We start from the raw sequence: 16,874 nt of genomic DNA on the forward strand, positions 1-16,874 counted from the left end.
CCTGCATTTATCTAATGTTATACTGTATGCTGAATACCCCTTTGTATGGGCCCAACAACTCTATGACAGTCCTGTGTTTATCTAATGTTATACTGTATGCTGAATACCCTTTTGTATGGGCCCAACAACTCTCTGACAGTCTTGCGTTTATCTAATGTTATACTGTATGCTGAATACCCTTTTGTATGGGCCCAACAACTCTCTGACAGCGCTGCGTTTATCTAATGTTATACTGAATGCTGAATATGCTTTTGTATGAGCCCAACAACTCTCTGACAGTCCTGTGTTTATCTAATGTGATACTGTATGCTGACTACCCCTTTGTATGGGCCCAACAACTTTCTGACAGCGCTGCGTTTATCTAATGTTATAGTGAATGCTGAATATGCTTTTGTATGGCCCCAGCAACTCTCTGACAGTCCTGCGTTTATCTAATGTTATACTGTATGCTGAATACCCCTTTGTATGGGCCCAACAACTCTCTGACACTCCTGCGTTTATCTAATGTTATACTGTATGCTGAATACCCTTTTGTATGGGCTCAACAACTCTCTGACAGTCTTGCGTTTATCTAATGTTATACTGTATGCTGAATACCCTTTTGTATGGGCCTAACAACTCTGACAGTCCTGCATTGATCTAATTTTATACTGTATGCTGAATACCCTTTTGTATGGTCTCAACAACTCTCTTGACAGTCCTGCGTTTATCTAATGTTATATTGTATGCTGCTCTCACAGTCCTGCGTTTATCTAATGTTATACTGTATGCGGAATATGCTTTTGTATGGGCCCAACAACTCTCAGACAGTCCTGCATTTATTTCATGTTATACTGTATGCTGAAAACCCTTTTGCATGGGCCCAACAAGTCTCTGACAGTCCTGAGTTTATCTAATGTTATACAGTATGCTGAATACCCTTTTGTATGGGCCCAACAACTCTCTGACAGTCCTGCGTTTATCTAATGTTATACTGTATGCTGAATACCCTTTTTCTATCGGCCCAACAACTATATGACAGTCCTGCATTTATCTAATGTTATACTGTATGCTGAATACCCTTTTGTATGGGCCCAACAAGTCTCTGACAGTCCTGCGTTTATCTAATGTTATACTGTATGCTGAATACCCTTTTGTATGGGCCCAACAACTCTATGACAGTCCTGCGTTTATCTAATGTTATACTGCATGCCGAATACCTTTTTATATGGGCCGAACAACTCTATGACAGTCCTGCGTTTATCTAATGTTATACTGTATGCTGAATGCCCTTTTGTATGGGCCCAACAACCCTCTGACAGTCCTGCGTTTATCTAATGTTATACTGTATGCTGAATACCCTTTTGTATGGGCCCAACAACTCTCTTACAGTCCTGCATTTATCTAATGTTATACGGTATGCTGAATACCCTTTTGTATGGGCCCAACAACTCTCTGACAGTCCTGCATTTATCTAATGTTATACTGTATGCTGAATACCCTTTTGTATGAGCCCAACAACTCTTGACAGTCCTGCATTTATCTAATGTTATACTGTATGCTGAATACCCTTTTGTAAGGGCCCAACAACTATCTGACAGTCCTGCATTTATCTATTCTTATACTGTATGCTGAAAACCCTTTTGTATGGGCACAACAACTGTATGACAGTCCTGCGTTCATCTAATGTTATACTGTATGCTCAATACCCTTTTGTATGGGCCCAACAACTCTCTGACATCCTGGGTTTATCTAATGTTATACTGTATGCTGAATACCCTTTTGTATGGGCCCAACAACTCTGAAGGTCCTGCGTTTATCTAATGTTATACTGTATGCTGAATACCCTTTTTTATGGGCCCAACAACTCTTTGACAGTCCTGCATTTATCTAATGTTATACTGAATACCCTTTTGCACACATCAGTAGTTTTGACACAGTGAATTACAACATAACCATCTACATGCTGAATGTACTAGCTCAGAGAGAGAGACACAAATCAACACTGAACCAGTGGGGTACATAAGCTGTTTAGCTGTATGTAAAACTGAGCATCGTACAGGACTGGTGATACTGGAGGTAGCCCAGGTTTCCACATCTGAAATGCAGACTAATGCCCACCTAAGTGAGTGTCCATTAATTATCTATTGTCATGCTTTGAGAGGTCAAGAAACACCCCACATACAGTATTCCATTACACTATTTTTTCCTATAGTATTTTGGCAGCACAAGAAGAGACACACCAACTCCATGCCAAGGGGTCTACTTCACATACCCAAAATACCACATGAAGACCATATAAACAAGCTGAGAACACAAAAACTTCAAATAAATGAATGATCACAAAGCTGAAATGTTTCCCAGAGTAGGTACCCACTGGGCCAGCAAGGGGAGATTTAGCATTTTCTTCACTGTAGTGCAATCCCAGAGTTGGCATATTTAGTTGGGGGGCCTGGGGGGGTGCAGCCCCCCACATTGTGGGGTGTGGGGGTATAGCCCCCCCCCACTTGGTTGGGTTGCAGATGGTGCAGTGTGTTCTCTGTGATTTTGTGGCACACTGCTTCCTTGCCCTGCTAAACATTTCAGCTTTGTGATCATTCATTAATTTGAAGTTTTGGCATTCTCAGCTTGGTTATATGGTCTTTGGTTATGTGGTATTTCGGGTATGTAAAGTGCATGTTGGGTTTGAAAATGTTCAGAGTTGAAATTATGATGATAAGTCTTTTGCTTATGTGCTACGTTTTTCAGGGTCTTGGTATTAAGAAGAAAAAGATATGTAGGATGGTAGTTTTTAGATGACCTGCTTCACTCTATTGTGAACAGGGAGGAGAACAATTTGTTTGCAGAGCAAGTACACAAAATGTTCCCTAAGGCTCTAGCTAAAGAAATCCTCTATAACGTATAAGCTTGGGAAGCTTTCATCTGGTTTATACATGTAAAAGTCTTCACAAAAGTTTTTTTTTTTTTTTTTTTTTTTAACAGTGTACATGCTCAACAAAGCTAAGTACAATTGTGTCAGGATAGTTACCTTGGGGTTTTCTTTAGAGGAACATCTGCTTGGGGAGGCCAGAATATTTGATCACAGTATAAAACTTGTACCTTTCTTCTACAGCAAAGTGCCCCCATACACAGTTTATGACAATGTACAGAAAGCATTCCAAGCCTTCTTAAATGATGAATCTGTCAAAAATTTTATTTCATTCACTGTTCCATGTGCTGACGTACCACTTTCTTTTTGCACTGCTTAACTTTTTGCAGGAATTAGTGATGATATTGCTAATACGTGCCTGTGATTAAGTGTCAGCATTTATTGCAGAAATTTCTGTCAAGGTGGAAGTGATTTAGAAGTTATGTACTCACCATAACGTTCCATCTGAGTAGGTGTATTCATTTGTCTGCAACCTGTGGGTTATGGATCCGATATCGGATCCGAACCGGCATGGTTTTCCAGCTATGGATCCAACCTCTCAGCTCCTCCCCTCACCCATAATGCCCTGCTCTACCCTCATGACCTCAGATCGAGTTTGCCAACAGCAAGAACACCCTGAAAAGGGTAACACATAATATGCAGGAAACTGAAAGGCCAGGGGGATAGGAGGGCGGGATGGTTGCAGACAAATGAATACACCTACTCAGATGGAACGTTATGGTGAGTACATAACTTCTAAATCTGAAGTAGGAGATTCATTTGTCTGCAACCTGTGGGACAGAGTCCCCAGCTACCTGAATCTTGGGCGGCCATCATGGAAGGATATTCCGGAGCACCGCGGAGCCAAAGGATGCTCTACCCCTAAATGCAAGATCCAACTTATAGTGGGAGATAAAAGTATGAGATGAAGCCCACGTGGCTGCTGCACAAATATCATCTAGAGGAATCCTAGCCTTGAAGGCTGCCGAGGTAGATACTGACCGGGTTGAATGGGCATGAACACCCTCCGGTGCGGGCCTTCCTGAAGCTTGATAAGCCAATAAGATGCACTGTGAAATCCAGCGGGACAGAGAAACTTTAGAAATTGGCTTGCCCAAATTAAATTTTGCAAAGGAAATAAACAACTGGTCGGATTGCCTATGACCAGCCGTCCTGTTTAGATAAAATCTAAGTTGCCTGTGAACATCTAATGAGTGAAGCTTATATTCACCTTTGTTTTCATATTTAGGGAAGAAAACAGGGAGGTTAATAGATTGATTGATGTTTGCTTCAGAAGTGACTTTAGGAAGAAAGGACGGGTTGGTCCTGAGGTAGACACGGTCCGGATGAAATACCAAGTAAGGAGGTTTAGCTGATAATGCTTGAAGCTCTGAAACTCTCTTGGCCGATGTAATGGCTACCAAAAAGGCTGTCTTGTAAGACAAGAATTTGAGATCCACCGTAGCCGCTGGTTCGAAAGGGGGGGTGGTCAAGGCCTGTAGAACCAAAGAGAGGTCCCAAGGAGGAACCGCTTGTTTTACAGGGGGCCTGAGAAGAAAAGTACCTTTAAGGAAAATTTTACACAATTTGGCTGACATAAGAGGATTAGAGTCATGGCCAATGTGATAATGAGAAATTGCCGCCAGTTGTACTTTGACTGTGGAACTGCTGGCACCATCGTTAAAAAGAGTGGTTAGAAAGTCAAGCACTAATGGGAGAGGAACCGTGAAGGGATTCAGGCCTTGCCGCTCCGCCCACAAAGAAAACCGTTTCCACTTGCTGCGGTAGACCTTCCTAGTGGACGGTTTATGAGCTGCCACCAGAATTGCCTTAACAGGTGACGAAATACCGAGTCCTGATCAAGAGTGGAACTGGAGCAGCCAAGCGGTCAGCCTCAGGTTGTCCAGATTCGAGGAGGTATGCAGGATGGATGGGATATCAGATCCGGAATGGGATCTAGAATCCAAGGAGGATTCACCGAGTGAGACCTTAGGAAGGGGAACCAGATCTGTCGAGGCCAAAACGGAGCAATGAGAATCATTCTGCAACCCACCCGAGAGGCTTTCTGAAGAACTTGGAGCATCAGAGGCAAGGGTGGATAAGCATACAGAAGACCGGGTGGCCAAGCATGCACCAGAGCGTCTCTTGGGAACCTCCGGGAGGAGGTATCAGAGCGAAAAACTGTCGCACTTGGTGTTTGAGGGAGAGGCAAAAAGATCGCATGAAGGAGTTCCCCACCGTGCGAATATGCGTTCCGCTACTTGACAATTGAGAGACCACTCGTAAGGGGTCAGAATGGTGCGACTGAGCTTGTCCGCTAGGATGTTGGACCGACCGAATGTGCGTTGCTATTAAGCGGTTGGTGGAGATTGCCCATTCCCAAACTCTCATGGCTTCTCGACAAAGAGGGTAAGACCTTGTTTCCCCTTGCTTGTTGATGTACCAGACCACAGACATGTTGTCCGATTGAATCGCAATTGTTCCCAAGGGAAGAAAGTCCTGAAGTGCTAGCAACGCTAAGAGCACTGCTCTCATCTCTAGAACGTTGATATGCAGTAAGGTCTCTGAATCGTTCCACGTGCCTTGGACGGTCCGGCCCGCAAAATGCCCCCCCCACCCGAGGCGGGAGGCGTCCGTGGTCACCGTGGCGAGAGGGGGAGAAGCACAAAATGGGCGGCCCCTGTGGAGATCCGGGGAGTGAAGCCACCACAAGAGGGACTGCTTGCAAGCCTTGCTGATCGCAATGGGATGATGCATGGGGAGAGCAAGGTATGACCACTGTACTAAGAGAGTCCACTGTAGGATGCGCATATTGAGCCTGGCAAGAGGAAGAAGTGCTATAGCAGATGCCATGGACCCTAGAGCCCTCAGGACCAACTCCGCCGGAACAGAACTTGAGTGGAGAATGGCCCGCACCTGGAGCTGCAGATTTTGAACTCTGTCCGCAGTGAGGAAGGCTCGTAAACTCCTTGTGTCTAGCCTGGCCCCTATAAAATCTAAGAGCTGTGTGGGCCAGGTTGGATTTCTTTGTATTTATTGTAATGCCCAGAAAAGGAGCAAGATGGAGAAAGGAGTCTCGCGCCAATGAAAGTAGATGCCTTGTTGGGGCGGTAAGAAGCCAGTCGTCCAGGTAGGGAAAGACCTGCACCCCCTGAAGCCTCAGGTGGGCCGCTACCACTGCTAATACTTTGGTGAACACCCTGGGGGCTGTGGTGAGACCAAAGGGAAGGACCCGAACTGGTAGTGACTGGCTCCCAGATGGAAGCGGAGGAACCTCCTGGAGCGCCTGTCCATCAGGATGTGGTAGTACACGTCCTTGAGGTCTATCGAGCACATCCAGTGATTTTCTCCCAGAAGGGGGAGAATAGATTGCAGAGTGACCATTCGGAATTTTTCTTTGGGGACTGCCAGATTCAAGAGAGAGAGGTCTAGGATTGGTCTTAGTTCCCCCGTCTTCTTTGGCACTAAAAAGAACCTGGAGTAGAACCCTGATCCGATCTGGTCTGGGGGGACGGGCTGGATGGCTCTTTTCTTTAGCAGATGGCCAATTTCTGCCAAAGCGGCCTCCCGTTGACCGGGTGGGACATCTGGGAGGGACTTCAACTTTAGAAGGTGAAGGAAAGGGATGCGATATCCTCTGGATATGATTTGGAGAACCCAGCGGTCTGATGTTATGGACTCCCATGCCGCTAGGTGCCCTGAAAAACGTCCCCCGACTGCCTCCAGAGTGGGGCAGTCGGGCAACCCCTCAGGGTTGCTGCGGGCCGTTCAGAGAAAGGTTCCCTGGACCCGAAGTTTCTGGGAGCCCCTCTGCCTCTAGGGCGGCGTCCTCCCTGTCCTCCTCTGCCACGGAAGGACTGGTTGTCCGGAGCAGGCTGGGACTGCTGCGACTTCCGGAACCACATCTTCTTCTGACCCTTTTGGTTCCTAGAGTAGGGCCTCTGGGGTGCAGAGAAGCGGATTCCGACGGCAGACAGCATCTTCCCGTCCTTCTCGCTCTGGGTCAACGTTTTGCGAACGGTTTTGCCAAAGAGAGCAGAACCATCAAAGGGGGCGTTCGCAAATGACGCTTTGAAGGGCTCAGAAAAATCGCAGTGACGGAGCCAGGCCTGACGTCTAGTGACTAGGCCTGCCCCCGCAGCTCTAGCGGCGCCTTCCGTAGCGTGGGAGAGTAGCCGCATAGAGGTATTAGTAACTGACCTAAGAGTGGCCATACGGGTGGAGTGCAGAACCCTGTCCTCCTCCGACATGGACTCTGGGGGAGATGCAGCATATTCTTTAATGAGATCTCGCTGCATCCTAATGACATGTGCCAAGTAGTTCAGCGCCCTTACCGAGAAGGTCGCTGAACTAAACATCCGCTTCCCCAAGCGGTCCATCATCCAAGACTCCTTGCTCGGGATGGACTGAGGGACTCTCCTGAGCAAGTTCCCTCTTGGTGGCCGCCGTCAACATGGCATCTACCGGAGGCCCCTTACTCCAATGGGCACGGTCGGACGGTGGGCTAAGGATCCTATCGGGCCTCTTAGGAATTGGCTCCACGGTGTCCGGTTCCTTCCACGCCCTGGTGGTAATGAGGTCCACCAGGGGTCGGCAGGGGACACCCAAGAGGTAGACGGGCCCGCTTCAAATGCCTCCAAGAACACGGACTCGTCCGAGGAAGACTTGGGCAGACCACCCCTTATACGGAGCATTTCCATGATGTCTCCAAATGAGACATCCTCGGGGGGTGACCGTGGGGAGCCTTCCCCTTCCTCCAAGTCTGTGTCTTCCGTGAGAGACTCGGGGGAGTCAATGTGCCTCCTTTTGCACATATGCTTGCGAGGGACATCCTCTGGGGGGCTGCCAGAGGACTCCTCGCAAGCAGCAACTTGTTCCATTGGAGCAACTTGGGGCACAGAAGCGGGCTGTCCCAAGGGCCGGATGGTGGAAGCCTGGCCCAGTGCAGAGGGAGCGCGGGACGGAGCCGGAACAAGTGCCGGGGGTCCGGAGACCCTCAACAGGGCCCTCTCCACTACATCAAACGCCGAAGGGGAGCCGACCTCGACCAAAGGATCCGACAATCAGCTCCCCCTCGGATCCGAAGAGTGGATCGGAGCCGGCGCCGAAACGCTCGGATCCGAAGGGACAGTGCGCTCCGACACAGACGGCGCCGAAGGAGCACTGATCCCCCCGGATCCGAGGCTCGGATCCAGGCTCCGAGAGGTCGGATCCGATGCACTCGAGGGCAGGGTCGGATCCGAAGTACCAAGTACTATCGGCGCCGACCCACCCCCGGCTGCGAAGCTGCTCGGCTCCAGCTGCTCCAAACCCGGATAGCGGGTCGGAGAAGGAGCAATAGGTTTGAAAAAGGGTGTTGAGCTCCCCCCCAGAGGGGGGGGGAGGCAAGAGCACTCCCATCTGCATCTGGGCCTGGATGAACCTTCTCATCATCCGGTCCAGATCAGCATCGAAGGCTATCGTGAATCTCGGCGAGGCTACCAAGGTAGGCCTGGAGTGCCTCCTCGATAGCCTCGACGGAGATCGGGTCTCCTCCTCCTCAGGTCCCGGTGAAAAGCACACTGGAGACCGGAGCCGAGAAGGAGGCGACCGAGCCGACAACGGAGCCGGGGGAGAAGCCCGCTTGGCTGGCGGGGCCGAAACAGAGGTCTCGGCCCGCCGCAGGTGCTTCTCCCTCCGGTCCTTTTTCCTAGCATCCCTCTCCTCCGAACCAGAAACGGGAGGTTGAGTCCCAGGAGGAGGAGGGGGTGCCACGGAGGGAAGAACCGAAGGCACGGTTACTCCCGAAGGAGCGGAGGTCGGAGCCGAGTCCGGCGGTAAGAGGCCCGCCAAAACAAGCTTGGACCTCCGCTCCTTCAGTGCCCTGGGGTTGAACCCTGCACAAATGGAGCATCCAGATGTGAGGTGTTCAACCCCCAGGCATCTAACACACCGAGTGTGGCCATCAGCTGGTGAAAGCTTATGGCCACACTCGGAGCATTTAGAAAATATAGATTTGGGCTGTTCAGCCATCCCAATCTATAAAGAAGTTACTAAACTAAAGTAACTAAACAATATACACACACAGGCCCAACACACACACACTACGCCAACAGCGAGGGGAGGGAAATAATTTTAGATTAACTCTAAAAGTAAAAATATCAAAGGGGAAACCTACACTTTCACACAAAAAATCAATAAAAAACTTCAAAATTCTAATATTAACTGTAGAAAACTAGCACTTAGCTTGAGAGCTTTAGAAACCAATCCAGTCACCATGCGCGGCAAACGAGATCTGGGGTCATGAGGGTAGAGCAGGGCATTATGGGTGAGGGGAGGAGCTGAGAGCTTGGATCCATAGCTGGAAAACCATGCCGGTTCGGATCCGATATCGGATCCATAACCCACAGGTTGCAGACAAATGAATCTCCTACTTCAGATTCTGAGTTCTGTCTTGCCCTGCTGCCAAGCCCTACTCCTATTCAACAGAGAGAGTTCTATTTATTGGGACATCTGTGGATGACTGGGGCCTGTTAGAGTTGGGTGTGGTGAGCATATTGATAATTGCATTTAAGATAGAATAAAAGCAATACAGAAGATCATGAAGGAATGGCATTGTATGTAGCAAACAGTCATCAAAAGGGAGTTCATTCATATATGAATGATTGCCAAAGGATTTCATCTAGTTAACAAAAGTGTATCTATGCCTTTTGCAGGTCTTATGGTAAATGCAAGCATATGGTCAGTGTAACAGTCTGCTGGGGTTCACAGAAGCAAAACATGTTAAGACCCAAGCAATGTACCTAGAGAAGTACATATCCTTTTTTGCTATTTATATTCTTCAGAGCAACATTCTCTATATAATTAAAAACATTTACAGAAATACTAAGATAACTATAGTCTATACAGCCAATATCAAAATCCCCTTAGATCAACATTTCATCCATAATAAGGTTGGTGACCCAGCTGGCGGCTTCATCAGTCAGAGAATGAGGTTGCAATGGGAAGGACTCAGCGATAAACTAACCTTTTACATTTCAGTTGAAATTGCTTTCTTAATTTTTGTGATATAGTGTATGCCCAATAGCATCTGAAAGTATCTTTCACCAAAAAGTAACTCCTCCTTCCCTTTTGCTTGTTCTATCCTGTTAACATACTCTGTAGCCAGGACAAAAAGGTGGTCATTTGAAATAAAATATTTCAGCTATTTTTAGTGAAGGCAGTGACATCAGTTTTATATATTTCATGCCAAGCCATCACTTTCTATTACGTTCCAAGAAGCAGGTAGGTTTCATTGTGATATATGTGGACCACAAGAGATGCAAAACATCCAAGCAATTTTTTTTGGAAGGCTGTATGTTATTCCAGTGTTTTCCAAAGCATGAAGACAAGGAGAGGACGCAAAGCTTCAACAACACTGCATAAATGTGTGATACTCATTGTTTTTAATTGTAAGTAGATTGCACATTTATTGTCACACTGAACGGTTAGTACTACCATAAAGCTCACTTGCTAGCCATACTGCAGTAAGTGAGCCTCTCCTCTCTCACCTTTCATCACACAATAGCTCATTCTTAATGTGCAAAAAGACCTGCATACAGTTCTAATCCTCTCACCCCAAGGTATTAGGCAGTGCAACATACAATGATCTGAAGGAATGAACATGTAAGTGCTTCCATGCACCTGTCCTACATGAATTTGGCCATTTCCTCCACCAGATGTACATACAGGTGATAGAGGTTCAGCCAGCGGATCCAATGAATATACCCCAATAGGCTGAGTCATCAGAAAGGATCTGGTGGAAAAGGTTAGGGATAGCACTGTGAGGATGCTGTCTTATATTCCAAGACCTGGCCATGTTTCTCTATTTTCTGCAATTATTCCTGTAGCTGGTAGACAGTTGTGCATTTGGAAACATGTCAGTCGATTGCTAGCACTTTCTGAGAGTGATATGGAAATGCGGAAATTTGGGTGAAACAACTTTCTCTAACAGTGGAATTTTCTTTTGGCTTTGAGTACGTACATCTAATTTTCAGGGATATGGAGCTTGCACCCTGCAAAAATATAGTTCTGTGGTTCGCCAAAAGTTCTTTCAGACTGTTTATATTTTTATCAATAGGAACTCTGTGATATAGCTGTTGAACATGATTTTCTCTACATTTTTGGCAAGGTATAACCATTTCCAGTGCACAAACATGGAACTACCTGCATGCACAGACAGACTCGGTTGTACTTCATACCATCCAATCACCATTCTTTGTTGCTCACCCTGTAGAGAAAAAAATGTACCAGTAAGGCATTCTAACTCAGGTTCTTGGAGCGTGACTCACACCACAGATACCATCAAACACAGGACTGCATAAACAAATGTTACTGCTCTGCCAATAGCACGAAATACTCTAGGCTTCATGAGTATAACAGCATTAAAGCTTTCCTTTTCTGTGTCCTATGAAAAACACTCATGACTTCTCACTGTAAGGACAACACGCCTTTGGAAAACATCTAGATTAGGTAGCCAGAACTGTGAGCACTAACTCCTGAAGCAGAAAAATAACAGCAAAAAATGTCCATGGTAAAGGGAATCTGCTCAAATGATTGCTTGTCTTTGTCATTTGATCCTGCTCAACACAGGCCCTGATAAGGTACTTGTGTAATATATTTATTAAATGTCCCAATCACATTCCTGTACCAAATATTCTAACATAACTCCCTGAGCTGTGTCAGATTCAACTTCATGTAAAGATTTATTTTAATGCTGATTTTATTCATAGATTCACAGATATTCCAAAGATGCTAAGTGTTAGGCGCATTTGTACTTTGTCAATACCCACCTTCACACCAGGCCTCCTTTCTGCAGAAGGACCACACCATTCAATCCCAGAGTAAATTTGTGGCTACATATCCAGTAATTTAGGCCAGTGGTTCCCAAATATTTTCAATTTTTGGCTCCCTTCTTGAATTCAGGTTTTCCCAAGGTACCCCCCCCCCCCCATCAAATTCTAACAAGTATACTTTACAAAATAATATTTTTTTTTTAATTAAAAGGGTTAATTAGGTAAAAATAAATAACACACATATTTAAGATCACAAAAAATGTAAATGTAACTGAACAAATTAATAACACAGGTATTTAAGATCACAAAAACATACATTTCAATTCAACTGTCCAGAATTTCAAAAAAAGTTTGGGAACCACTAGTGTAGAGTATAGTTGAGGGTCATAACTTATTTTTGCTAGAAAATTCAGATTTTTGCAGGGATACAGTCATACACTGATAGAAATCTACAGCAAGCATACAGAGTCATTATATGTGTCACTTGTGTGCAATTTGTATCAGGGCAGCATATGCAAATGATGCATTCTAGATGAAAAATTCAAGAGATATCAGCCTCATCTGCTTACTGAGTTGGTATAATAATTATTTCTCAAATAAAATATATTTTCTGTTATTTAGGGATATAGTGGGAAAAATGTTCTGACAAGCACACACTGACAATACAGCCAGGGCAATCTCAATGCCTTCTGTTTCATTCTATTAGGCCGTGTAGTGTGCGAGGGAGAATCAAAAGCTTCTGGGTCTGAAAATTATATAAAATAGCTCTCATGATTTTTAAAGATGTGACCGTTGGTATGTTCAAATATGACCAGAACTGCCATTAGAGCTAATGAACTTTACATTTCCAAATCATTCAGACTAACACAAAACCGTATCTAGCATTTCTTTTCAGAGTGACAAACATCAAAGTTATCAACACCACAATTGTATAGTGTTATTACAACATGAGATCTGTAACAGAGATTTTCAGATTTGTTAACTGATGTGCCATAAAATGACATCAAAAATGCAAATGTTGTCACTAGTACAGAAGCTGCAGACGTTCCTTTGCATTTCAAACCTAGAAGCACAGTGTTAATGTTGTATAAGTTAAGTGTCACTACATAATTCCCATAAAATGGCAGACTATTTCAAATCATTTTGGAGAAATTATCTTTATAGAAAAAGAACAAAAATAGCCCCAAACAGACAGTATTAGGGGCACAAATGTATGGTAATTAGTTTAAAACCCAAAATTGTTGGGGGGGGGGCAGTGTCCCTTCTTGATATTTACAGGGAACCACACATACTCATAACTGTTCAGAATTTCATAGAATGCTCAGATTTTTTCCTCATATTTTTGATCTGTTCCTCATAAAATTGGTAGTTGTCTGACAAATAATCATTGAGGACTGGCGTGACTATAGAATGATAACCATGTGAGTTTCACACTTCCTATTCTGCAAAAACATGATTGCTAATGCACAACATGTCTTGAAACTAAGTTTATAAAAGCAAATTGCTTTATCCAGAATTGTTGCACTAAGAAATTGAGAGGTATGTATGTATCCACAGAAGTGTCGCCACTCTCTGATATTCTCCTCAACTCTCCCCGCTTACGTTTCAGAATTTTGTTCTGTCTCTCAATAGTCAATACAGTGATTTTTCGATACGAACCAATGTGAGGATTCAAGTCGTTAACAATACCAGAAATGCAGATCACCTGTATCAATACAACTGTTAGCACTTTGAGGTGCCTATTGAATATAATAATTTTAGACAGTCCCCTGATTTGACTCAATACCCGCTCATTTTTTTTTTCACCTGATTCTAGAGATAAGAGGTTGACAACCTAGACTGCAACCTACAAACATTTTGGTGTTAAGACAAACTGTTTACTTTTAGATCAATAACCTAACAGTGCCCCCTTCTTAAAAAATTGTACATCATTGCAGTATTTAGACAATGTTAAATATCATTTTTTTCTAAAATAGAAAGACAAAAATCCAGAAAGCATGCAGCTAGAAACGTGCTGCTTAGAAAGCATACAGGAAGCCCCCAAAAGTATTAAGAACTACTTTTTCTTTCTACCAGAAGCTAGAGCAGTTACAACAAAATGCATTCTTTTGTTGCTTCTACAACACAGTTTTCACTCTTCATACAAAAAGAACTTCACTCTAACAAGTGAGAAGAAACAGCAACATTCTTCTTTTGTAGTCGCATTGTGGTTGGCTAGCACTCCACATCAAACCTATCAGACCTCTCAAACACCCACATTGTGGAGGCGTAGCATGTTGCTAGGGTATTTCTGTCCTACAAGGTCTATCAGAGAACATCACTAATAATTTTATTTGGTAAAGTTATATTAATATTCATTTAATTGGTTAAAATTAAATGTCAGTTGTTATCAAAACCATATCCCCATAGACCTAATTTGTCTGGTGGGTGGGTGAGAATTGTTAGCGACTAATTCTTGTAAGTCATTGCACTAGCCGTCAATCAAATTAAATCCTTTACAACAAAGACTTCTCTCAGGACATCCCACTTCCTCAATCAATGCAAAGCAGATGCTTTCAATTTACTATTAACACTAAACACCCATAACATAAACTCTTACAACTCTTGCTTATTCGTTAACTTCTCTTATTAAGAGTTTCAGCTAGGGCAGTCCAATGTTCTGTAAAACCTGGGCAAAGAGGAGATAACATACAGTTATGAAAAAGTAGCACATACAGCTTTTAGCACAACACCAAACTACTATGCCAAAACTAATCAGGTGTAAATCTCTGCAAAATATGTTTATGCTTGCACAGGGTGCAATAAAGCAAGTTTTAAATGCAGGTGGAAAGCTGACACAGAAATAATGTCAACAGACTACCTTCCTAAATCTAGGAAGTTAACGAGAAACAGGAAAACACACAGAAAAGGCCCCTTAACAACAAAACAGGGGTTAGTGTACAGGCAAACACAATCGGGTAGAAAGTGTGGTGACAGTGCACGGGGTGAAGAAGGGGCAAGTACCTGTGTTAGGCGAGTCATGGGACTGATAATACTCGCAAAAATTACTGTGGCAAAAATATCTGCTGCTGTAGTGTGTACATGTCTGAAGTGGTAGAAACATTGACCAAAGTAGTTAAACAAATAACCCACTGCTGGGTAACTCAAAGTCCATCTGCTGCTCAGACTCAAATGAGCACTCCACAAGTCCATAGGCAGCCTACATTATTTAAGTGTCACTGCAACTGTGAGCCCACCAGACACCAACACATTATGGCCACAGGTACAGACCAGTCATCCACCTGCTGAGCACCACCATCGAAAGCCGTAACGGTTGGTTTTCAGATTGCCAGCATATCCGTTGAGCTCAGAATCTGAGCCAAGTGAGCTGAGTTCTCTGCTGCCAGCCAGACTCTTCATGGCACCACTGTACAAGCTCGTCTGTTCCATCGCATTCTGGTTCCTATACTCACTGTTATCCATAGCCCCCAGCTATGTCCACTCGTCCGTAATGACAAAATGCCACTGCCAAATGGTAATCACTGTCCTGGTTTCCCGGTGGCACCAGCCATCTTCAGTAGGGGCCGGTACTGCTTGTGTCTCCTTAATGACGCTCTGCTGTCCGTAAACCCTTGTGTGTATAAATGCTCCCTATAACAGTAACTCGTCGCTCCCAACGTCCACAGTTAGCCAGTACCATTCCTTTTCGGGTAAGTAATTCTGACTGAGATTACTTTCATAGGCAGATTTGGAATACCACAGAAATGGGCATCATGAGCCACTTAAGGTGCGGGGCTTTGGTGAGAGGCCAAAACAGCAGAGAAGGCAAGCTGCCCAGATACTCCCAATCAGCTAATTGCCGAGTGTCTACAATGGCAGATTTTGCTGAGATGAAGTCATTTCAGGAAAGCACCTTGACTGAATGAAGACATAAGCACGGGCTGTTGTTGCATGTATGATTCATCCTTATTTTTTCACTATAATGAACGGCACTGCTATATAACCTTTAGCGCAGCCGCAAAATAAACCTCAAACTAATACGCTTAGTAACTAAGCTTATTAGTTCGCGGCTCCCCAGGGCACTGTGGCGCACACTTTGGGAACCACTGATCTAGGCTATATTTAAAAGATAGTGGGTTGCACTGCTTGTTGTGCAAAGCAAGTTTATTCCAGAGGTATTGGAGAGGTTGGGCTATAAACCTGTCTCTCAATCGTGGTTTATCAGTTGGTGAAGATTTAGATCCTTGGTTCTAGTATTTGTGGAAATATCGGACTTGTGGAGATACAGGAGGTCCAGAATGAATGGATCTCTAAGGCAACGGAGAAACAGAGTTTTCTCATAAAAAGTCTGTAAGACACTCAACAGAGATGATGCTTCCAGCCTCTCCTGGTAGCTCAGGAACTGTAAGCCTGTGATCTTTTTGCTTAGGAACGTTTGGGGTCTTTCTAACTGCTTGATGCATTTAGTGAGATGCATCCCAATTGGAACACTGTACTTAATTAGGTTGATCAATGCAGAAATTAAGACAGCGATGACCTTTTTTGGCCTTGATGATATTCCTTTGGCAATCAACTGTGATAAATAATAGGCTGTTGTGATGTCATGGTCGAGAGAGCGAGAGAGAGGCAACATTATTAACTCAACTTCTTAGGTCACTGACTACAGTTTCTTTTTGTAGTGGTTTGTTTTCTGTACAATATGATGAGAAAAAAAGATTGCCTACCAAAAGTGTGGATTCTACACATTTTACCATTAACTGTATTTTACATTTGCTGGCATAAAACCTTCATTGTTAAAATATGTAAATTGTAAATGTATGCTAATGTAGACAGAATCTTTTGTTTAACGTCATTGTAATGCTTTTGTATTCACTGCTGTCCCTGTAACTTCCCACAAGGTTTCATGTCCACTGTGTCCTAGTTATGGCTGAAAGGGGTCCAATGACTAGCTCGATTACCTTATTAATGAAAAGAACAATTAGAGGCAATTTTTGGTACAGCATGAGTTTATAAAGAAAAGTTCATTCTGTAGTGTTTGGGTGTCAGAGGTGAATTAACAACAGTCTCCGTTTGCAGATGTTTTCAAACTTTGTTATCAAGTGGTCTTCGCTCGCTGCTTGAAGATTTGAAAAGTAAATGTCAAAAATGGAAGGTCCCACCAAATAGCCTTGCAGAAGACCTCTGGTTACCTTTCT

General features: G+C 44.2%; 1 protein-coding gene across 1 annotated transcript in view; it reads right to left on the reverse strand.

The window, feature by feature from the left end:
- The window catches only part of CDH23 (cadherin related 23), a 2,508,764-nt gene that overhangs the window by 2,168,723 nt on the left and 323,167 nt on the right, over positions 1–16,874 (reverse strand). The window lies entirely within an intron of this gene.

This window comes from Protopterus annectens, chromosome 14.part0 (genome assembly GCF_019279795.1).
Source record: "Protopterus annectens isolate FY-2018-M chromosome 14.part0, PAN1.0, whole genome shotgun sequence".
NCBI lineage: Eukaryota > Metazoa > Chordata > Ceratodontiformes > Protopteridae > Protopterus > Protopterus annectens.